The sequence below is a fragment of the Perna viridis genome, chromosome 13, assembly GCF_037379345.1.
Source record: "Perna viridis isolate PV_CMFRI_1.1 ecotype Kerala chromosome 13, ASM3737934v1, whole genome shotgun sequence".
Classification (NCBI taxonomy): Eukaryota; Metazoa; Mollusca; class Bivalvia; order Mytilida; family Mytilidae; genus Perna; species Perna viridis.
In genome coordinates, this window is record NC_142457.1 from 13,518,369 (window position 1) to 13,543,716 (window position 25,348).

General features: G+C 32.3%; 1 long non-coding RNA gene across 2 annotated transcripts; it reads left to right on the top strand.

Annotated features, from left to right (window-relative positions):
• Positions 1–5,899: 5,899 nt before the first annotated feature.
• Positions 5,900–10,961, top strand: LOC148599662 (uncharacterized). Of its 2 annotated transcripts, XR_015918083.1 has the most exons (4): positions 5,900–6,061; positions 7,754–7,775; positions 8,160–8,256; positions 10,836–10,961. It is a non-coding gene; the product is annotated as an uncharacterized LOC148599662 (long non-coding RNA). The 2 variants fall into 2 exon arrangements; XR_015918084.1 differs by lacking the exon at positions 7,754–7,775 and having other exon boundaries at positions 5,903–6,061; positions 8,146–8,256.
• Positions 10,962–25,348: the final 14,387 nt, after the last annotated feature.

Sequence of the window (25,348 nt, forward strand, 5' to 3'; positions counted from 1 at the left end):
TCACATTACACGTGCTGCTAGGTTGGACGTCAACAAATTTGATTTAAAGGATTTAAACATTGTATTCCTTGTCTTCAACCAGCAGTTCATGTTAAAGCCACTTGGTTTTACTGAACGATAATTGAAATAGATAGATTTTCCATATACAACAATCAATATTTTTACATTTTGACGAGAAAATTAAAATTGATAGAAAACAACACGAAGAAAAAATACATGTTAACCCAACATAACTTATTCCGACTTATTTTGGTTTCTGTTTAAATTGTACCCAGAAAAAGAGGATAGCTACTGATTTTACAAAATGAAACTGTTACACCCAAATTAACTTGCAGTCTAATTGAATACTATCAGCTATATAAGTAACACTTGATGAGAACTAAATGTGATTAGATATTACAGATGTTTCAGTCTTTAATCCAATGATATTGATTCGGTGTCTGTAATAGCCTGTGTGATTTAAGTATCAACATTTGTTGTTCTTTGCATGCTGAACATTCGTATTGAAATTGTAGTTATACCCTATAATACACAATTACTTTTCTTTCCATTTATCATAATCTTCAATACAAACTTTTGTTCACTTGAATCTTCATAAATTTTTATACGTACAACCCGATCGTGTGTCAATAAAAGTCCTTATTCAACGGTCGTTGGGCACTTGAATTCCTTTCCTCACGACAGGAGATATATGCTCTCGTCCCTGAGGACAAAGCTTCAAACAAAATTGTATTTGTTTGTAAAGCGCATTACCTCTATTGCCTTATTAATTGGACTTTGATAACAACATCCCAGGTAATGCCACATACAAGCTTACTAATTTGACTACAGTGGTCATCTCAGCTCAACTTTAATTTTAATATCATAAATTGTCCTTACCTGTGCAGGAATATCCCTTCATCTCCTGCATATGGTGTTTATATTTCACAATTGATTCGCTACGCTAGAGCAACTACTAACTATGAATTTCTTGGAGCCATAAATATCTGCGTAACAGACCCCTTACATTGTAATCAGGGATGTGAGGAAATGCGTCTTACTAAATTCTTTTTTAAATATCAGTACTGGTTGAAAAAATACTCAGTGTCCTCGAAACAATGAGTAATGATTGTTTTCGTAAACAGTTATTTAGGCTGATGTGACCACTGATTTACCGATAATGACAATATAATGTAAATGATTTTTAATCACTACTTGTATAATCACGCCGCAGTGGAAAGGGGAGGTTTAGCACACTGTAAAACCCAGATTTTTCCCACAATTTCATTTTAAAAAAGTGCCTATACCTACTCAGGGACCATGTCGGTACCAGCTGCTCCGGTGGTGTAATATCAATCGATTGACTTGATGATGAAACGGATTAATGTTTGGCAATTTTGTTGTTACCCTTATTAAAGAGTGTAAAATAAGGTTATAGACTGCCTTCATAGATGACGTACGGTAATAGGATTACTTTCCGACCTACATCGTAAAGAAGATAAGAACAGCGTAGGTTCAAGTCCGTAATGATGAAACCGAAAATAATGTTGTTTTTTTTTTCTTTTTGTTTTTTTCTTTTTTGTTTTTGTTTTTTTTGTTTTTGTTTTTTTTTGTTTTTTGTTTTTTTTGTTTTTTGTTTGTTTTTTTTTTTCGTTTTTTGTGTTGTTGTTTTTTTGTAGATGTTTTTTTTTTCTTTTTTTTTTTTGGTTTTTTTTTTATTCCTAACTTGACTTCTCGCGAATTATGAAACGACCAAACGGAACAAATATATATATATAACAGTAAAAGGGAAGAAAACTATCCATATTACGAATTAGAAATAATATAAATTTAAATGTGATTCAGGGACAAAGACCAGTCATGGAATTCAGATACACACAACAAAGAACATGAAGAAACAAAAATTATACACACAAAGTGACAAAAGTAAATGAGTAACTCGGACTCCACTAAAAATTTGGAGCATGGACCAGGTGCACCGGTAGGGTAAGCGTCCTCTGCTTTTCTAGAAACACCCACAATGTTGCTCACATAAAGTTAATTCCGGGTAGACAAACAAGGAAAGGAATACTATGGCACGTTGAACTAATCAGTTTTCATGGCGCAGATGGATAAATCGTAACAACCCACGATTTCATGATGACCACCATAAAACTTTTGTGTGATGATATAGAAATGTAAAAAATATGGGTCTCCCTGACACCTCCACAAATTTTAATAAGTTGGTTATGCTTTCTATCAATTGAGTTTCTGTCAAACTGTTTTTCGACAATATATTTCAAGATTTTTCTCGAAAGGTAGTTTTGCATGTTTTGTTTAATTATTGCTTTTTTTTTCGATTGAAGTATATTTTTGTTAAAATACTTGAAAATATACTCAATTAATACACACAATTTGACCACTTATCTCATCATACTTTACATGTAACTAAAGCGCATCTATGTTGTTTTATGCAGCCATCCACTTATATGAAGTATTATCTAAGAAAAATCGAGAAAACGAGGATATGCTCGGATAACGACCAGAGAAATATTCTAGACATCAAACAAGTCATTCGTTAAAAAATGATTTTTATCTCACAACTGCTTCGTGTTGCACTAAATTGCGCCCATTTACACCGTCTTTGTATATTTGATTCAGCGACTTCCTTGATAAGACTTGTTAAGAGAATAAAGCTGTCTCTCCGATCAGCATTACTTCAATGAACGATATGATTTGCCAGTTTCCAATACTAGAGAAACTTCAATTTGTTATAAATAATACTTTTTTCAACGGATATTAATAAAACAAGTACTATCTTTAAAAAAAGATAGCCGACGCAGTAAAATTTGTTCTTTTTTCTTACAATTTTCATCGGGAAATATTACATGGCGGGCAATTTCCGATACAGTTTTTTTCGAAGCAAATATGTTAGCAGTATTTTGCCAATCTAGAAAAGGAAGTTTGATCAGATGACCTGCGTTTCGATGGCAGACTGTCTTTACGGTCAAAGGGTAAAAAGCAAAACTGTACCGATTGCGTCGGAAAAACACCAGTGTTTTGTTAGAAGAAAGAACAATTATATATTCCACTGCACCTGTGTTCATCTCTGTTTTGAATATGTGATTCAAAATGCTTGTTTTGATGCATTTACATTTGTTTATGAAACACAAGAAAAATAGACTGGAATACATAAGACAATCATTAGTCGGGGAACTTTGTAATTGCGGCAAATAAAAATATATAGACGAAACCTTGGAAATTGTCAGATTGTGTTTTAAAAAAAGATCATAAATTGGCTAATTTGAAATTCCAATTTAGGAATGGCTATTTTATTTTTTCGGTCCATACAGAAATAACTTCCATCACGTGGTGCATACTATATAACCTGCATAGAACGTTATTTTTATTTCAAAATGTGCACCACGGGCATTGTAATAATTTGAAATAGACCGAATATATATATAACAGCAATCCCATATATCTTAATGATAGTTAAAAAAATCAAGAAGTTAATCATTGAAAAAGGTTGATGACGTGACAATTATATTACTAAATTTGGTCTATGAGATGATTGACAATTTTTTATCCAACCAGAAAGCGTCTTGCCTCTGAAATTAAATTGATTATAGGAATCATACGTATAACTATTAACGTTCTAAGTATCCTCGTTCATGTAGTATTTCACTACTATATACTTAATTGCATCAGATCAGGTACAAGTAAGCACTTAAACAACCCACGTATGAATGAGAGAAGTTGATCAGTCAGATCACACTTAAGTAAACTGTAATTTTAACCATAACTTGAATAAGCTTTATAATTTGTGTACCAATTAACTTAAAAGGTGAGAACACATTTTTCGAAGGTCGATGCAAAATTTCATTCTTAAGATTGATCCAGTTAAACTGCATGTTGCATACCATTCTTTTATATGCAAATAACAAGAGTAATACTAGAAATCGATGGATATTCGACAGTTATGTGTTTCATTAAGGACGATTTTTTTCATGTTATAAATTTAAGTTTTTTACATTGTGTTTAAGGATTGTCTGTGTATCTTATACGCATGACAAGCAGTTCGAATCTATGAAACATAAGATTTCATTCCTAGGTGTTTGCTCGTATTCTGTTTTTTTTTATCAATAAGAAAGTGTAGTTTTTGTTGTCTATTTTGATATATTTTGATATTAGTATGCTGTTTGCTATCGTTTTGGTTTTCTGCATGTTTGGTGCCATTCTTTGAGATGACAATTTCTTTCTTATGAGAAAAATTGCATCAACATTGTTTTTTACTTGATGATTCCCTTGAAAAGGTTTATTTAATATTTCAATCTTTTTACGTTAAATACTATAAGACGTACCGAAATGAAACTCTTTAAATGTATCTAAAGTTTATGTGATCTATTATTCACACCTATGTTCAAATATCTCAGAGTGCTAGGGAATTGCCATTTACATTTTAAGCTTGAATATTTAGACATTGATAAGAAAATATGCAGAAATGCAACGTATAAAATGAGCTGAACAATGTTAAGCTTTAAACAGGTCGACAATGTTTCATAGGTCACAGACTTAGAAAGTTGTTTAATCAATTAGATTTATCAATACAAGTGCAATGATATTTTAGAAGCTCCTATGGGTAGTAATTTCATATTACAAAATGAATAAGTACAGCTTTTGATTCACTACGTTGATTCACTGCGTTAACTAATCATACTTTGCGGGGTATATCCGGTGCCGTAGTGGAATGTGGCGGCGAGGCGGGTGGTGCCGGAAAGCAATGAGTACGTATCACATAAATTTTACACATCAGTGTGTTCACTGTAAATTTGAATAGATGTGCTATTTTACAGAAGAAATTTCCATAAATAACAATAATATTTGCATGATACCAGATATTTTATTATTTGTCGACTTCATCATCTGTTCATAGTGAACCTTGAAAACATGTTGATACATGTATGTACAATAAAAATCCATGACTGTTGTATAACTTTCGATTTACAATTACGGGAGATCTAAGATTGAAAGAAAAATAAAATATTGTCAGTTATTTCTTATTCTAATTGCCATTGAAATTTCACAGTTTTTACATCGCATCTACCCAAAAAAAACTTGAGATAAAGGACACTACAGACATTGTGAAGTCAGGCTCATATCTACCTACACGTAGAAATCGATGGTAAAGGAAAACTATTGACCAAACTGTACGACAAACGTGATGACTTTTCTTTCAGAATTATCAACTTTCCTTTCATCTGTGGCAACACCCCTTTAGCACCTGCGTATGGAGTGTTCATATCACAACTCATACGTTGTGCCGGAGCTTGCCGAGGCTGCGCAGAATTTTTGTATCGCGCTAGAACTCTAACAAATAGGCTTCTAAAACAGGGTTATGTTGCTTCAAGATTGAAGTCATCACTACAGAGTTTTATGGTCGTCATCATGAACTCGTGGATCGTTCTGGTGTATCCATCTGCACCATGAAAACTGATTTATTCAACGAGTCATAGTTTTCTTTTCCTCGTTTGTCTACTCCGGACTTGACTTTTTTATGAGCAACTCGGCGGGTGTTTCTAGAAAAGCAAAGGACGTCTACCCTACCGGTGCACCTGGTCCATGCTCCCAGTTTTTAGTGAAGTCCGAGTTGCTCATGTCTTTTGTTACTTTGTATGTATGATTTTAGTTATTTTTTGTTCTTTGATTACTTTTTTTATATTTTCTATATTTCTACTATTATTTTATCTTCAAATGAACAATGATAAATTAAGAACTTTTAACATGTATCTAGTTAGTCAGCTTCCATATGAATACATGTACATGTATTTGATGCATCATTACAATTTCTAAGATAAAACAAGATAAACTTAGGTACGGTAGTAGATTCTGTGATACGTGTATTTATGCAGAGAAAAACAAAGATAAACCTTCACATTGTTCTCCAAAAACAAACTATTTTTCCGAAATCTTAATGCTAAGCATATAAAAACAAGGAATTCAAGAGTTCAGTAACAAATCATAATACTGATAGTTTGGGAAAAAATGAAAATGTTATCAAAGAAAAATCTTGTTCTTCTTTTTCTTTTGGTATTCATTTTGGGTAAGTTGTATTTTTAATTGTACATTTTTTAAATTATTTTTTGTAATATGATAGACCGAGTGTGTTTGTTTTTTTGACTTTCTTGGACCTTTGGTGGTCGATTCAAATTAAGTTTTAATCTATGTTTTAAAGATTAATCTTAGTTATAAATGATGTTTTACCATTGTAGTACAAAACCAATTCAAAGGAGAAGGGCGGTAAAGGATCTTCATTGGCCTTAAATACAACTGAAAATTAATCATAAAGTGTTGAATGATTTTATTATGAATTTTCACTTAAATCCATCAACAATTAGAAAGCGTAAAGACTTCTGATTATTCTTGAAATGAAAGGACAGAAAACATGCTTAAAATTTACAAATATTTAGATTCTGATAATCTGTCAAATTGAGTACACTTTTGTCACTATTTTTGTCTAGAAAATGTTGTCCGCACCAAAGAAACAACTTCAATGTGACATATTTAGTAAACATATTATGGTGACATATTTTATTTATCTATGAAGATATAAAAGTTGTTTCTTGGGTGTGGACATAGTTTTCAGGATGTAAATATGCAAGAAAAGCAACAAAATGTACAATTCTCTGCAGTTTTTCTTAAATGACGTGAAATTGTAGAACTATTATGATGTCATGACAATGAACGTAGGCACAAAATATTATTTTGTCTCTATATATTTTACTATGTTATTAACAATTTTTATGTTATAACAACAAAGTTGATATTTTAGTCAATATTCATAGCTTAATGCCCCTAAACTTTGGCACAATTACTCAATCATTCGACAGTTTCATATTATTAAAGAACGCAATTAATTACTGCATTTGCAATACGGTTTATTTTTCTAGAAATAAAACTATTGTAACGACGTTTGTCGAGTTTTCGATTCACTTCACATAAGCCATTAACAATTTTTGAATATACGAGATTTAATACCACAACAAAATACATTATTAATATAATAGGTAAGACATCTGTTATACACCATTTTATTTCAGTAGTACTCTCGTTTGACTATAACATTCGTCAAGTGTTTTCTTGGTAAAGATAAACAAATAAATTGAAACTAAATACATGTTAGGATTTTTCTGTTCACTCATGGATCGTTATGGTGTATCCATCTGCACAATGAAAACTGATTTATTCAACGGGTCATAGTTTTCCTTTCCACGTTTATCTACCCCGGACTTGACTTTTTATGAGCAATTCGGCGGGTGTTTCTAGAAAAGCAAAGGACGCTTACCCTACCGGTGCACCTGGTCCATGCTCCCAGTTTATAGTGGAGTCCGAGTTGCTCATTTGCTTTTGTTACTTTGTATGTATGGTTTAAGTTACTTTATGTTCTTTGTTGTGTATGTCTGTTTTCCATGTCTTATCTTTGTCCCTTGATTACATTCTTTTGATTACCGCTATAACCATGGTTCCCTTGATTACTCTTTCACTCTACCTTTTTCGTCTATCCCGAAAATGACATATATGAAAAACTCGACTGTGTTTCAAAACATTAAAGGACTGTTACCCTACCGGTACACCTGGTCCATGCTCCCAGGTTTGCTCATTGTCTTTTTTTTCTAATAGTATTCCATGACTTTTGTTGGTTGTGTGCTTATATTTTTCTTGTTTAATTGCTATTTTTAGCTTTTGGTTTTTTTTTCAATTATTTGATTTCCCTTTTTTTAATTGTGCATGCAAGACTGGGATGCAGTTTTAATCCCGACATATTTACATTTTTGTTTCCGTATTTCTTTTTCATTTTTAATAATCCTTTACAAAATGTTAATTTTTTTTCTATTTAAATGAATGACTTGGCATGTCGAACTAAGGTTAAGTGAAAAATACTATCTACAGTTTGAAATGAAAGTTCATAACTTAATAATTCAATTCTTTTAAATCAAGTTAATTTATCAAGTGCGATTTTGTTTGGTAGTTTTTGTTTTTTGTAATTTAAAAATTTTATATATTTAAAAGAAAATCATTAGCAATTTAATTTTAACTGTTTTAATGCATGGGTAAATAAACGTAAAAAATTATACTGCAAAGTCGATAGTGGTTTCCGTAAATTTGATTGTTGTTTTTAATATATAGATGAATGTGCAGGAGTTTGCTCTTCTGATGATGATTGCAAGAGACGCTTTCCTCCATCACCCTATTGTAAGCTCAGATGTGTCATCGCATTCTGTATATGCCTCCCGCCAGGTATGTTTGCAAAGTGTTCATTTTACATAAGTATATTTTTTATCAAACGTATCGTAGTAATATCGTATATTCGGAAATTTATGCGTGGGCATCCCACAGTTTAGGAGTAAAAAGCAAGTACAATTATATAAAGAAAACATACAACTTTATTGTATGAATGGCCTACTTTGAAATCAAGCTTTCCACGAATTGGAATTAATTCTAAGGTAGATCAGATACGGAGCATTTTTTTAGGTCGTCTTGCAAAATCATACAGAAGTATGTTTTTCAATCAGCAAATAAAAACAGTTTCGGCAAAAACCTATATATGGTAAAATTACAAACATTAATTTAAAGAGTAATCAAGGGAACCAAGGTTCTAGCGGAAATCAAAAGAAAGCAATCCAGGGACAAAGACCCTCTTTCAATGGGAATGTAATTGGTGGGAACATTTTGTAGATAAATGTATTTAAAATCTGTATAAGGAAAACATATCTGACATTTTTTTTTAAATATTTCTAAATAAAATTTAGGGGTCACCAAATTTTTAACTTACACATGCTATATTAATATATATAATGCCTCAACAAAAAAGAAAAACATCTTTTTGCAAGATTACAGAAAGGAATGTTCCGTGTAATAGGTATGATCTACCTCAAAGGGGACATTTCAATTAATCAAACGATATCGTTATTTGAATTTAATTGGATGTGTGAAGAAATAAATAATATGTTTTACTTTCACTATGATATTGTGTAATTAAGTTTTATGGAATTCCACTCAATGGATATGCATTAAACCATATCTAGCTCTTTTATCAAATAACTATCCGTGGGCTTTCCTTCAAGGTTCAGGAAATGTTCACAGTGTTTAGTTTTAGCATCTTTAAGCTACCGTGAAAACGGCAACATATTAGATAAACACAGAAAAAAATACTGAAATACGGTATAAAGATTAGCAAAGAGATAGTTTGCGCAAGCATTGATTACTAGTAGTTTCCCTTTTTTAATTGAAATCATGACAAGTTGTCCTCCTTGTGTGTGTGTGTGTGTGTGTTGTTTAGTTCAGGTAATATTTCTTCTGTAAATGTTAAACTGCACCCTAGAAAAATTTTGAAATAAATGTTATTTCGAATCAAAGAAAATATAGCGATTTGTAGCTTGTAGATTACAACTTGGTCATATGGTATTACTTTATGAAAATGCTCATTTTAGACTTTTAATTAAAACTAACACAATGTAAAGGAAGTTTTACGCTTTGGCATTCAGTTTAGGGGTCTGATATATGTAAAAGATATTGATCTATATCTTATATTTATATTAGAATAAAACTTTTTTGTATATGCATTATAAGGGTTTGTATAAACCTTATATCTTCTATTCTATATTGCATACCCTTTATCACACCTCTAGACCTATATTGCATACCCTTTATCACACCTCTAGACCTATATCGCATACCCCATATCACACCTCAAGACCTATATCGCATACCATGTATTGCACCCCTTCACAGACTACACTTGAAGTATGGTTAAAATAAAGGATAACATGACGTTAAAACCTGTATCACTTGTTGTGTCAACACGAGACTCCTATATCACCCCAATGGTCACCAGCCAGTGTTACATATTTTGATACGTAATATTCAGTATATGTAGATATGACTACAAGCAATATAGGGTTTAAGCAATCACGTATAATGCATATACAAAAAAAGGTTATTTTAATCTAATTACAGAATATAGTGTAATTGATCGGAACACTAATTATATCATTTCATGCTCAATTACAATAAACGATACATGATATTTTATATCAGGAGATCCGATAGACGATCTACAATTTAGAGATAACTGTTTTGTATTTAAAGCTTTTCGGACGTGCATCTGTAGTTGTACTGTCGTAAGTATCTGTTTACCTGGCTCCGCTATGCTTCGCCAAATTAAACTCAATTTGCGACAGTAATATTATAGATGGACCACCTCCGCACAGCTTCAAATACAAAACTGTTATTTCTATTCAAATAAAACTATTCTAATCCAGTGTGAAGCTTAAAAAAATCAATTAGGGTCCTGGTTGATCCATATTAACACCCCCAAAAAATCCTTCCGCAAAGACAATCATATTACGACCAATGATAACGAGTTTTAAAATTAACCTTAGATTTCAGTCATCTTGGTTCATAGGGAATTAGAATAAGCCAATTTGGAGATGATCAATTTATTCAATAACGATACATACTCTTCGAAATCGTCATCAATTATGTTTTTTTTTTTTTTTTTTTTTTTTTTTTTTTTTTGTCAATTTGTTAATCAGCCAAAATATCTAATATTCATACGGGCATAGTTATGAATCGGCTCGGACAGGTATATTGAGAATTTTACGCATAAGTCGAGCCAATGAAAAGTGTTGTTTTATAATTATGGCATATACATATTGGGGATGCCACGAAAGATAAAACATAAATACAATTCAGACATCTTTTTATGTTGAACAAAACAAATTTTATAAAAAGATTACCTATAAATTATGAAATAAGTTATCAAGGTACAAATATGGAGAAAAAAGGTTACAATTAACTATTTTTCTTATTTGCAGGATTTCGCCGTTTTGAATGAGCCAGTTGATTGGTTCTCATTAATCGCTGCAAAGAGCAACAAAACGAAAGACATTTGCAAATATATGAATGTATTATAGTTTAAATACATATTATCAGCAACTTTATAGTTTTTTTATTTAAATTTCGTTCATTGCCTGATAATTTTTACCACATGACATTGTCATGATACTAAACAATATCAGCAAATTTAAATGCTTACGTTTCGTCTAACCGACTGTTACAGCACCGGAATTACGTCAGTTTTGAACATCTTGACAGAACATCAAGCTCAATGTGATGTGTACTGTCTGGAACAAATAAAATCCATTGTTTCTACAAAAGCAGAGGACGCTTACCCTACTGGTGCACCTGGTCCATGCTCCCAGTTTTAGTGGAGTCCGAGTAGCTCATTTGTTTTTGTTACTTGGTATGTATGATTTTATCAGTTCATTGTTGTGTATGTCTAGTCTTCTTCCCTGGATTACGTTCTTTTGATTACCACTATAACCTTGGTTCCCTTCTATATACCACTTCCTGATTATTGTTTGTAAATGTCACAATACAAAGCGCATTTGAGATGGTTGGTTTGTAGTCTTACTTTATTTGGTTGATGACTTCAAATGTTCATGTCTTTTTATCAAACTTTTGATAATAAACGTCAATGGTTATCATGGTTAAACCTAAAACAATTATTTGATTTTGTGTCACGTACTTTATTAGACCAGACTCCAGTGCCAAAATACCTAAAAAATTACTGAAGTCTGACAGTAACTCTAACAGTTGATGACGTCATCAATTTCGAAGACTTTGATTGGTTTAATCGAAGTTAAAAAATATCCGGTGTCTTTATGTCTTGTCAATTGAAAATCTTAAAATCTAAGCGTTCATCAATTACAAATCTATTTTTAAATGCCATTGCGAAAAATGTTAAAATGTCCTATACAGAATATTGTGAAATCGGATTGATAATGATAAATTGTAACTTGCCCATAAGTCTTTTTTTTTTCTTTTCAATATATTCTTTTTAGAGACACTGCTCACTCCTTTTAACCTCCCCTTTTTCCGGTTGTCCATGCATGTATTGGTTATTTGGGGTATTGGAAATATAAACATCCTCTGTCAACTCTTTTATGTAGCAATTTACGTTACGGTTAACATCTCCGGTTTATTTCATTTGCAAAAGAAAAGAAACTTGGTCAAATCATTAACATAAGTATTGTATAAGATCTAAGTAGATGGTTAAAAAGCCCGTTTGTTTGTTTGGTTTTTTTTGTTTGTTTTTTTGTTTGTTGTTTTGGTTTTTTTTTGTTTTGTGTGTGTGTGTGTGTGTGTGTGTGTGTGTGTGTGTGTGTGTGTGTGTGTGTTTTTTGTTTTTTGTTTTGTTTGTTTTTTTTTAATTCACATGACTTGATTACTTACATGCAAAATAACAGCAAAATGTATACTTTTTTCGAAAGAACAATCAAGGGAACCAAGATTCTTGTGGAAATCAAATGTAATCCAGGGACAAAGACCAGACATGGAATAAGTGTGATAGAGTATATTTTTAGGTATATATAATTGATTAGATATTTTGTTTAGATTTTCAGAGTGCAACAGTTATTTTGTTCATGAATGATATTGATTGTGATGATTATTTATTGTTTAACTGATTGCATTCATTAAATATCAAACTAGATTTGATATTGAGTTTTGATTTTTAATAAAGATGATTTTGTTTACACTGTAGTTTGTCAATAAAGTCATGGCTCAGTGACCACTGTTTTTAATATACCTATGTTTACTAATTATAGCCGTCTATTACCATTACCTTCTATTGCAATCTGATTTTCTTACTTTTGACTGGCTGCTTGGATTTTGAAGGGAAATCTCTTGGTCCTTTTGTTGTAGGCAGAACTGGAAAATTGGTCAGACATAATGGACACCTTATTAACTTTGTCCACCTGAATGAATCTTTGACATCTAGAATCTATTGTTACCTTTGGTCAATTCCTGAACTGATTTACTTTATATCTAAGATTTATACCTATGTACTGTTTCCACATTTTGATGTTGATGATGATAATGATCTGAAAAAACCATTCATTGTACTAGGCAATAACCTTTGCACCTCATGCGAGTTTGTTTTTACTATTGCCTAAGTCAACTCAATAAAACATCTATAGAACCCTAGACGACTGGTGTTTGTGATTTTGCCTAAAATACCACCGGTTACATGAGGATAACAACAAAATTAACGAACACTAATCCAATCCATAAACAAGTCAAGTCAAGTCCAATATAAATCTGGCAAAATAATTTTACACTACTGGAGCAGCTGGTACCACAATGGTACAGGCATTTCAAACGAAATGGTGGGTCAAAACTAGGTTTTAGAACGCGCTAAACGTCCCTTTTCCATTGCGGCATGACTATACCAGCGGTGATTAAAAAGCATTTGCATGCTATTGTCATAATAGGTAAATCAGTGGTCACATCAATACAAATTTTTTTACAAAAAAACAATCATTACTTATTGTTTTAGGAGAAACTGAGTATTTTTCAACCAAGGACTGATACCTAAAATAGAATTTGGTAAGGGACATTTTAAGACAAATTTCTTCATATCCTTGATTCAGGAGTCTGTTACGTTCACGGAAATCAGAGTAGTTAGTTCTTACTCTAGCGTAGCGAATAAATTGTGAAATATAAACATCATATGCTGGAGATGAAGGGATATTGCTGCACAGGTAAGGAAAACTTGTGATATTAAAATTAAAGTCGTCTCTTTTGTCATAAATCTTAGTGCTGAGATGACCACTCTCGTCCAATTCGAGATATATTTTTGGATCTGTCGTTATATTGATCGATTGCCATGTGTTGTATTTTATTTTATACATATAAGGGTTATACGAAACGTAGACTGATGAGGTACTTTGTTTCATTTTTTTTATGTTTTGGTATTAAAATTATATTCATGAACATTCCCTTGGTTTTTTTTTTTGGAATAGCCAATCGTGGTGGTGTTTTCTTTTTTGATTGTTAATTCATATTTTAAGACATTTTAACGGTTCAATATATTTCCGAATAAAAATTCCTTTTTGTATAATGTTTTGGTTTTTGGTCATTTAATGCAAAATGAGAACGTCATATTTTAGTTGTGAGAAACACATCATTCTGGATTCATTTTTTCTTTCATAAAATGCTTTACAAATGTTTCGTTGTTTTAATATGAAGTAAAAAAATACTCTATGTAAGAGGCCAATAGAAAACCAACTTTTATGACAATATTGGATTTTTTTGTTTAAATAATTGATAAAAAATGAAACATAAAAGTAGAAGACAGCAAATAAAGATAGGTGGTATTGTAAGCCATTGAGCAGATATTGTTAAAAAGGCAAACCCCAATGCTCAATATTGGGACCTTTACTTTTTAATGTATTTATCAATAATATTTTTTACTTTATTGATAAACAAAATTTGTATAATTATGCAGATGACAACACATTACCTTATGCTTCTAATTACTATAATGAACTTGTAAATACTTTAAAATCATAGAGCAAAATTTTTAAACTGGTTCCATTTTAATTGTATGCAAGCAAACCTAGAAAATGCCAAGCGATAGCTGTAGGAAGACAGTCGGCAGAAAGAGCACCAACTTTCAATATTGATGATATTAATATATCCTGTGAAGATACCGTAAAACTTTCATGTGTAGATATTATTTTTTTTTTGTGTGTTAAATTCTGACAACCATATTAAATCTATCGGCGAGAAAGCTGTACAACAACTTAATATTTTAAAAAAGAATTGGCAGAAACCTATGTAAATTAAGTAGATTTACTATTTTTCACACTTTCATATTGTCAAATTTTAATTTTTGCCCTCTTTCTTGGCACTTTTGCTCATTGACTAATACAAAGAAAATAGAAAAAAATACATGAAAAAGCTTTACGATATGTCTGTTTTTATTATAACTCCTCTTATGATGATCTCTTACCAAAGGCCAAGATGCCTACTTAACATGCAAGACGTATAAGAGTAATGACATTAGAAACTTTTAAAATATTACATGATCAGACTAAACAAACTCATTCGTACAATTTCAGATACAGCAACTTATTACAGATACCACATGTTAAAACAACAAGGTCTGGAAACAATCATTCAGGTACACTACTCCAGCCTGTGGAATTCTCTGCCCGAAAACTCCAGGCAATACTCAAACTTCAATCAATTCAAAGCCATGATTTCAAGCTGGGAGAGAAAAAAATGTTCTAGTGTTGCTGGTAGCGACTGTTAATCCATGCATGGAGCAGCGACCCCGAAATCATATTTTTGATGATTTTTATTTATTTTGTTTTGTTGACTGCCTGTTTAGCTTATAGTTCCATTACTTCATTTGCTCTTTTAAAAATTGCTATATATGTCAGTGTGCTGTATGTATCTGTTTTATTATAACTGTTTGTTTATTGCTTTGTCAATGTATATTACATGTTTGCATGCACTGTATAGTTATTTATGTACCTTATGTCGGGAATATAAGCTCTCAAGAGCTTATGTTGTATTGTTATAATGCACTTTCCGACTTAAAATAAAGCTTATTTGATTTTATAAAAAAAAAACACTAAATCTAAATATATATTTAGACAAGGATGACCTCATCCGCTCAATTACTCTAACACATGGTCAACGGAATGTAGATATTTAAGACAGGCCTACGGCAAATAATAGACGAAACACAGTCACAGTCACCAAAACGAAACAACACGACACTAACTGGCTGCAAATAGAAAATCTTTTTTTTTTAAACATAATAGCTCATAAAAAGCTATAAGCAGTACACCACAAGGAACACAGTTCAATAGGAAAAACAATACATTTTTGAGATGTATGATCAGCTAAAAACAATAATCTGCCAAATAACACACAACATTATTCAAATTGAATATCTGGTTTGAGATCGAAACATAAAGTACCACAGCTTTTCTGATAGGGTGATATGTTAATATCAAATGTACAAATGACTTGCCCAATTCATCGGCCACGTAACGTAGCGTTGTAGTTTGAAATTGCCAACATTAAATAATTGAAAGAGAGGCGTCACATTTCGTTGTACGTTACGTGTTATTTTCATTATTTCATGGTTTAGGCTGTCTGATCGACCTATGGTTCAATTTGTCACTTATCGCCATTTGCTTCTCAAGTAATTGTTTCTTATTTGTTCAGCAGCTTCTATTTTAAGTACTGGCAGAAAAAGTGGTTGAGTCATCATTCTGACGTCCCAAATACCGTGAACCACGCTCCATAAATTGGTATTATAACTTTAAAATTCTTACAGATGCCGTAGAGGACTACGCAAGAAAATGGATAAAACGAGAACAAGAAGACTTTGATTCTCTGTCAGAGTGGTTAAAGGCCGTGAGGTCTCTACTTTTGAAACCAAGGAAAGTTTTGAGTACGTCAATGTGCGCCAATGCTACATCAGTTTTCGCAGACGCCGATGTAGCAAAAACATTGTCTACAATACATGACAAATATGTTGTCGTACCAGCAGACAAAGCCCAAAACAACATTGTTTTTGTTTGCAAAACGTTTTACATTCAATGTTTATCATCAGAGGTAGGCGTGAAAGTAATAGCAGTGCTAAGACCTATACTGCTACCAGACTCTCTAAAGAAGAGATTGTGGAAAACCATAAATCTGTGCTATTCCCCTTTTGGTCTCTCTACCAAGGATGATGATTGTGATTTACCGTCTATGTACTGGATTCCTTAACTCCACAAGAATCCATACAAACAACGTTTCATAGCAGGATCTGCAAAATATACCACCAAATCTCTTTCAAAACTTTTAACTTCTATACTAACAGCTGTCAAAGAGGGTCTGCAGTCCTACTACTCCACTTGTTACTCCCATAGTGGTATTAATTCAATGTGGATCCTGAAAAATTCGAAAGATCGTACGTAGGCAATCAATTCAAGACTATTGACAGAATATAATAGCATTAAAACCTATGATTTTTCAACGCTGTCACTGTATACTTCCTTTCTTTATACTCAGTTAAAATCCCGACTTAAAAACATTTTGCTGACCTATTCCTTCACTCTTATGAGGCTGACTTTATAGCTGAACTGATCCGAAAGAAAGAATATTCGTTTAGCTAGATCCTTTAATCTCAGTTTTCGCTATATCGTATTATCTTTAAACAATCCTAATTTCGCGGATTTAATATATATCCCATCTACCCCCAAGAATTTGACATAAAGGATACTACAGACACTGTGAAGTCAAACTCGTTTGTCAACTTTCCTTACATATGTGGCAACATTCCTTCTGCACCTGCGTATGGAGTGCTAATACGTTATGCCAGAGCTTGTCGAAACTACGCAAACTTTTTTGTATCGGGCTAGATTTCTAACAAATGAGCTTCTGGAACAGGATTATGTTGCTACAACATTGAACTCATCACTAGAGAAAAGTCGTCTCTTCTTCCTTGGCACTCAGATAGCGTTTTGCTGGTTCCTTTGTGTAATCTTTGAGATGTGATATTGACCAAAAAAAGACGAATATCACACGATTGAACAAGATACGGTCGTGATAGCCTTAGTCGATGAAGTGGATGCGTTAAATCTACACAAACATTAACATATGCTTGGACTTTCAGGGGTGTTTCTGGCATGCCAAAGATTTTTAAAATCAGTCATAAAATTGTTCTCAGAGTCTCGATACCTAACTGGCGTTCGTACGGTTACAGCATATGTTTTACGGTTGGTTCAAATTGTACATTTATGCATCATATTCTGTCCATACCCTGTCAATTTTACAACATTGTCCTGTATTAAGTTTGTTTATGCTTCTAATGCGTTTCAGTGTTTGTACTAAACAGTAACAACAAAAAAACACCTTACTAAGTATTTCATTCTATTAACTGAAGTACATTTTCGAATCATACAACGTGAAAATCAATATATCGTAAGGATGGAAATAAGCTTCTTTTGAGCTTACCTACTGAAAAACGTCGGTTAAGTAGAATAATAGATCTTAAATGATTATCGCATTTGATTTTTTTTATCAATTGAATCTTTGCATATCTGCATTTTCATATATGATACGTGAATTTTTCTATACATTTAAATATACATTTCGCGCACATTAAATGCGTTCTGAAGTTTGCCCTTAACTAAGTAAAAATGTTCTAAAATAGGCCAGGTCTCTTATCATTGATCGACTAACACGATGACGTGCTCTCCCATTGAGTAGAGTAACTCACTGCCCAATTTCCCGTTATCCTATTCCCTATAGCCATTGCCCAATTTGAATCTTCCAGTGTTCTTTTGATTTTCGTCGAACCTTGGTTTATTTAATGCAATTTAATTATTTATTTCCGACTTCCCAATGGTCTTGCATCCTGCTTCATTCTTTGTTTTCCTCGTGCAGTTTTTTTTTTACGATATTGTAATGAAAAAATATGTTTTATCGGAAATGTCAAATACGTAATGAGAAATTTAAGAAAATATATATCTTTATAGAGTAACTATTTATCTCTTGACGCTCTTTATTTAAGCTGCATTTGGTCAAGTATGTAGAGATATATCGGAGTGCTACAATTTCCCGTGCGATGGAGAAGTATTATGTGCACATGGATATTGTGTATGCACACCAACCAAACGATGTAAGTCGTAGAGTCGTTATATTAATATATGTTTATTTCGTATTTTCTACAAGACACACATATTTATATAGAAGTGTTTGAACGGACTTACGAGTAACTTCTTCTAAGTCTTTTAGGTTGATAATCACGTGAGCCGTCTTGGATCTTAACTTAATACATGTACATGACACACGGTAGTATAAAACACTTTATCTGGGCAATGTTAAATATAGGAAAGGGAATTCAATTAAAAATACATGTCATAGCAAATTAATATCTAATTTAAAATTCAGAACCTACCATAATTTAGTATGAAATAATAGCGTTGTACATTATGTTTCATCATGCACCATACGAGATGATTGCCAGTCTGGATGTGACAATAGACATGCGAATATGCAATGCATCAACGGTGGTGGTGTTTGTGTAAATTGACCTTTAAAAATAAACTTAATGGTAAAAAAATGCATTTTTTATGAAAATTCATAAGTTCTTTAACGAACATAAAAAGATGAAATTCCATGCAATATGTTATAACGCGTGATATTGGTCAAAAGAAATAAATGAAAGACTTGGCATTAAAAAAATAATAATAAAAGCATCAAAGCAAAGAAACACAATTTTATTTTATTGTGAATTTACTCCAATTATTTGGAACAAAACGTACTTTTGTATATAAGTCCCGAATATTTAACAGTGGTAATATAACAATCCCTAGAAAGGCAAGATGCTGATTTCCACCAGAAACATTGAAAATTACAATGCAACAATTTTCGATTTTATGCTTTCCTTAACACTTTTAAGATGTGGAAATAGATATTTGTCATTTTTATTGGTATTTTTATACGAATTACGTTTTGCTTCTTTTTATACTGAACCAAACGCCCTGAAAATGATTAATCTCTATGCATTTGATTGGTAGACTACAACCCATTATCTTGAAACCACGGAGTCACATGACGAGACTTACAAACCCTATTGTTGTAAGTATATTGTTAAGGAGAAATAAAACTTTAATGTCAGAGCCTGTGGTCGCTAAACGGATTGCCTATTAAAGGAAGCTACTGGAACAAGGTTATGATATAGCAACACTAAAATTATCCTTTTAATAGTTTTGCGTTTGAATTCTTGAACTGAGCTGGTTGGACAATATGGTGTAGCTTTTCCCACCAAAGTACGGTAAGATTCCATTATTAAAATGTCTCAAAACGAAAAGATCTATACTTTGATAGTGTAGTACAAGTTTAATGAAGTTCAATTATATTTTAAACAAGTAAGGATAAAGGATACATGTTACAATATGCTGTCTAAAATATTTGATTACATGTACAAAGTGTTGTCCTTCTCGCAATGAAATTTTGCATTTTTTATATCAAAGTGCCGTCTTTGTTTGGATATAGGTTGAGACACACATTGAACACATTTGGAAGAGTAATCAAGGGAACCAAGGTTATTGCGGTAATCAAAAGAATGTAATCCAGGGACAAAGACCAGACATGGAAAACAGACATAAACAACAAAGAACATAAAGTAACTAAAATCATACATACAAAGTAACAAAAGCAAATGAGCAACACGGACTCCACTAAAAACTGGGAGCTTGGACCAGGTGCACCGGGACGGTAAGCGTCCTCTGCTTTTCTAGAAACATCCGCCGAGTTGCTCATAAAAAGTCAACTCTGGGGTAGACAAACGAGGAAAGGAAAACTATGACATGTTGAGGATATTACGCTATGTTTGGGAAATATCCTTTAATCAACAGAAGCAGCTTTTGCTAGCGAAATCAATATTTTATTTGAAAATCTCCCTTGGTAAATAATGGGGAATTTTTTTTTCAATTAAAGAGCAAAAAATCTTCGCTTTCAAAATGGTCGATAACTTTGTAGCACTTTGCCATACTTTACAATTTTTAACTCGTAAGGGCATCTCTATCAACATCCTTTTCAATTTTAGCGGGTCAGATTATACTGTTTGTTTTGTTTTGTTTTTATTTTTATTTTTATTTATTTATTATTATTATTTTTTGTTGTTGTTTCGTTTGACAAGTCATGAAATCTCTTTATTCTAGGCTATCAGACAAAGTCTAATTACACCAAGACTCTATTGAAATAAAACTTATGCCGGAGGGATATATTAGATATGGTAGATCACCAAGTTTCCTTTTTATATTGTACAGGTACCGGAAATATTACAATTCTCCACGTATTGTGTGAATATTTTAATTATATCATGAGACGTAAACAAAATTCAGACGCAAATGACATGACAGCTGCAAATTCCCCCAAAAATAGTGATTGTTTCTTCTCTTAAAAAAGCTTTATTTTTCCGAGGCGGGTTAGGTTTTTAACAATAGCAACAGTGGAACAGCGGACATACAAGTATTTTCCTCGAACTTTTAAAAAAAACACATCATATTCATTTCTATTAATAATTTAAAAAAACATAGAAGAGACTTGAAAAATATCAGAAAAGATTAACTCATTTTACTGATACGTAATCTCAACCAATATATTTTTTATTTGTTTTATATGAGGAAGAGTGATGAAGTGTCTCCGTAAGGACAGTCACCTTTTTTTTTTCTTTTTTTTTTTTTTTTTGCTTCCAGGACATGACTTTTTCTTTCGTTAGTATATTGGGGAACCTTAAGTTAAATTAAGATAGTATATGCAATAACCGTAGAGCTTATACCGCTTCACGATGTTCGCTATAAACACGTACGCTTCGAATAAAAAAGTGGGAACTTATAATTATACATTTATTTGATGAGTTGAGCGACAATTATCAACGTGTAAGATACTTTTTTTCCAACCTAGCTCCAAATTCGATAGAAATGTTTTAAAGATGTCTTCATACACAATAGAACTTCCCTTTATGCAAAAATAGATCTAAACGTGACAAAAAAATATTGATGAAAAATGAAAAAATGATGTGAAGTTGAGTGAATAGCATTAACTTTCTATGTTATAATAACTAAAAAATGTTATAACGTCATAGTAAATAAAAGTATTGTGACATCATAACTTACGACTAATTCTACACTTCCGATTTTTTTTTTTTGTTTTTTTTTTTTTTTGTTTTTTGGTTTTTTTTTGTGAAAAGGACCACAGAATTATACTTCAAATAAAAATTGACTCTCATTTACAAGTATTACTTAAAGCATTAGATCCAGTGGTTTTCGTTCCATTTATCCAAACTCCTTAAAACAACACGCAATTAATTCAGTTAAGTAATTTAATAGTATATACTTTGTAATTTTAATATTGCTACCAACCTTAAAGTGCAACTTTCAAAATTTGACAATAAGACATAAGATATCTTAACAGATTTTTTTACAGATTCGAAATTCTGTATCCACCTATGTAATTGTAACAGCTTTGCCCCGATGAAATACATACATACAACGACAATGGAAATAGCAGATATGTCAAAGCGACAACAACAATATGAACTAATTTTTTAAAAGTCATGACATTAAAAATTCGAGAAAGTAAAGTTCTAAACTACTTTCCTGCGATAAAAACAAGAAAAACAACAGTACATTTCATTATTGCGATTTCTTTTTCAAGTCGTAATATTGATTTATATAGCCTTGTCTTTAGGCTGCTGGAAGTCACGAGTTGTACAATTAGTACAATGTTAAGGTCTTCCTTGGTTAAACCTGCGTAAATATTTGATAACAACTACTGAAATCGCTTCTTTGACTTTTTTCTATATACGTCTTATCACAAGTTCTTTCTTCGTGTGTACAAATATATGAAAGTCTTGAGGTTACATGTAAAGGATACTACGGAAATAAAAAAATTCCTTTCTTTTGTCAAATTCGAACATATAATAGAAGTACGTTACATTTTGGAGTTTTTTTCCAATGAAAATGACATGTATTGTAACTTGGGAGGTTCTGAAAAAGTTATCTTGTAATTTCAGCATTTACTGCGTTTTTTAACATTTTTTTAAAATTTGAAAGCTTTAGTCGGAAGGATCTCAATGGTCATGACCGTTTAGGGGATGTATGTGGCACTACACTGATATATAAATACCTTCTCAGCATTCATTTTGATATTAGCAAATTGAAAACAAATCACACAATTTTTGCATTGTTAGAAATCTATATCGAAGGGAAAAATATTTCGACATGCATTTTCCCCCCTTTCAACATTTATTACATTATTAGATTGGTCTCTCTAATTAACAAATGTATAGTACCATTCGGACAAGGAGTGATGAGAGATCGTATTGGCTTCTTTTCCTTCAGATCAGAATAGGGAAACGCGGCAGCAGTCTCACAGTGTATTCAATACCAAAGGGTGGAAACAAAAACTTTCATGACCACCCTAAGAAATCGGCATCATTGCAAGGTCATAGGACCTGAACAGACCAGAAGCGGCGAATATGAAACAAAACTTATTTAAAAATCGATATTTGAGAGAAATTGGAAGTTGAATGAAATTAAAACAGAAATCCATTTTTGTTTGTTTCAATTATTTGACACGATGAGCACTATTTTCACGTTGATATAAAAGGGAAAAAACGTCGATATGTCACTCATGAAGAAAAAAGAAATACATGAAAATATGTTTTCATGCATAACGAAATATGCTTCAAAACAAAATGTCTTCTGTCCTCTAATCCTAATTTCGGGAATTTGATACATCGCGTCTACCCCAAAGAACTTGAGATAAAGGCTACTACAGATACTGTGAAGTCAGTCTCATATCTTGACCTACACTTAGAAATCGATGGTAAAGGAAAACTATTGACCAAATTATACGACAAGCGTGATGACTTTTCAATCAAAATTGTCAACTTTCCTTATATATGTTGCAACATCCCTTCAGCACCTGCGTATGGAGTGTTCATATCACAACTCGTACGTTATGCCAGAGCTTGTCGAAACTACGCAGACTTTTTGTATCGCGCTAGAACTCTAACAAATAGGCTTCTGGAACAAGGTTATGTTGCTACAAGATTGAAGTCATCACTACAGAAATTTTATGGTCGTCATCATGAACTCGTGGATCGTTGTGGTGTATCCATCTGCACCATGAAAACTGATTTATTCAACTTGTCACAGTTTTCCTTTCCTCGTTTGTCTACCCCGGACTTGACTTTTTATGAGCAACTCGGCGGGTATTTCTAGAAAGACAGAGGACGCTTACCCTACTGGTGCACATGGTCCATGCTCCCAGTTTTTAGTGGAGTTCGAGTTGCTCATTTGCTTTTGTTACTTTGTATGTATGATTTTAGTTACTTTATGTTCTGGTCTTTGTCCCTGGATTACATTCTTTTGATTACCGCTTTAACCTTGGTTCCCTTGATTACTGAAGACCTTTTGAGACGATGTCATATATAACTAAAGTTGGGAAAACTGACAAATAAAAAAGTAGATACTTTTGTCACTTTAGGATCGAAGAATATGAGACGATAGGCAACCTTTTATTTCTGAACAGGCTAGAATAAACGATCTGTAACATAAAACGCCCTTAAAGTTATAATGTACATGTATGTAGCGAAACCGAAATTTGAATGAAAAAAAAAACGTATCAAAAGTCACCTTAAATGTTTGTTTTCCGATATCCATATCTGACAAAAAGATTGTAGACCATGCATGAATTTTCACAACATCATAGATATATCATCTGTTCTGTTTTTAACTACTTATTTAACCCACTTTGTCTGGTGGCACGTTTATGATGTCTATTTGTATTACAATAGTCCAAAACATTTAGCGGTAATGGTAGCGGCGAGGGTAAGCAATCTAGAAAACCTGGTTACCAATCATTTTTATCGGAAATGCCTGTACTCATGAAGACCCATTGCAGTTGTTTGTTTCGGGACTGCCATATACTATGCGAACTTTCTTTTTAATTTTATAATTAATTGACATGAATTAATGATTCCCTGCGTTTTTTTGGTGTAAACAAACTTTTTGAAGGGCGAAAAGGCCATTTTGAACTTGCTTACTGACAAAAACAGAAACTCAAAGATTACAGCGACTCAGTGGCGGAACCAGAGGGGTTGCAGAGGGTTGGTTCCTCCTTTTTATTGGAAAATTTGTCATTTTCATATATAAACTTGACAAAAAATGGCAAATAATTTCCTATCACCCCTTTTTCTGAGGAATCCCGGCTAGCGCCCCTCTTTTTCGATCTCTTTCCATATAAATATGAAGTCAGGTTTTTGCCAAGGTTATTAAAGAAAAAAAGAAGCAAATAGCCTAGTCGCTATTTTAGTTTCCTTTATTTAGAGGATATACTATCTCTAACTAATCCCAAGTTTAAGTAAGTAACCATTTGATATTCTGCGGGGGGCTATGGATTTTTTTCTTATACAAACATTTTATGGACTTGAATAAAAATGACTTGTAATTAATACTCAAAAACAAATATCTATTTTCACCATCTATTGAAAATTATCTTTTTGGGGGGAGGGGGTATTACACCTGCAGAGATGAGATTGGATGAATACAAATATACAAAAATTAAATTAGGGAATAATTAATTCTTATTTATTTATTTATATATTTTTGGCATTTTTTTATTCATAGTAACTTTTTTTTCTCTCCTGTGATAAGCCAATTATTTTTTTTCCAAATTTTCCTGAAACAAACTATTTTTCAAAACAAATCCATAGCCCCCACCACCCCAGAAAAATTAAATGGTTGGTGCCTAAGTACTGATTACATTTGATATATCCCATTCTCCAAAGTCAGGAGTTTGAGTCCACTGTCACTCGGAGCAAAACCCAGATTTGTGAGGATGGATATAACCAAAAGGACTTGAAATTAAAGAGACAGGTAATGCACTTCAAACCTAAACCACAGCCTATTGATAAATGATACTTGGGGTTAAAATCAAAATTTTACTACAACTGTGACGA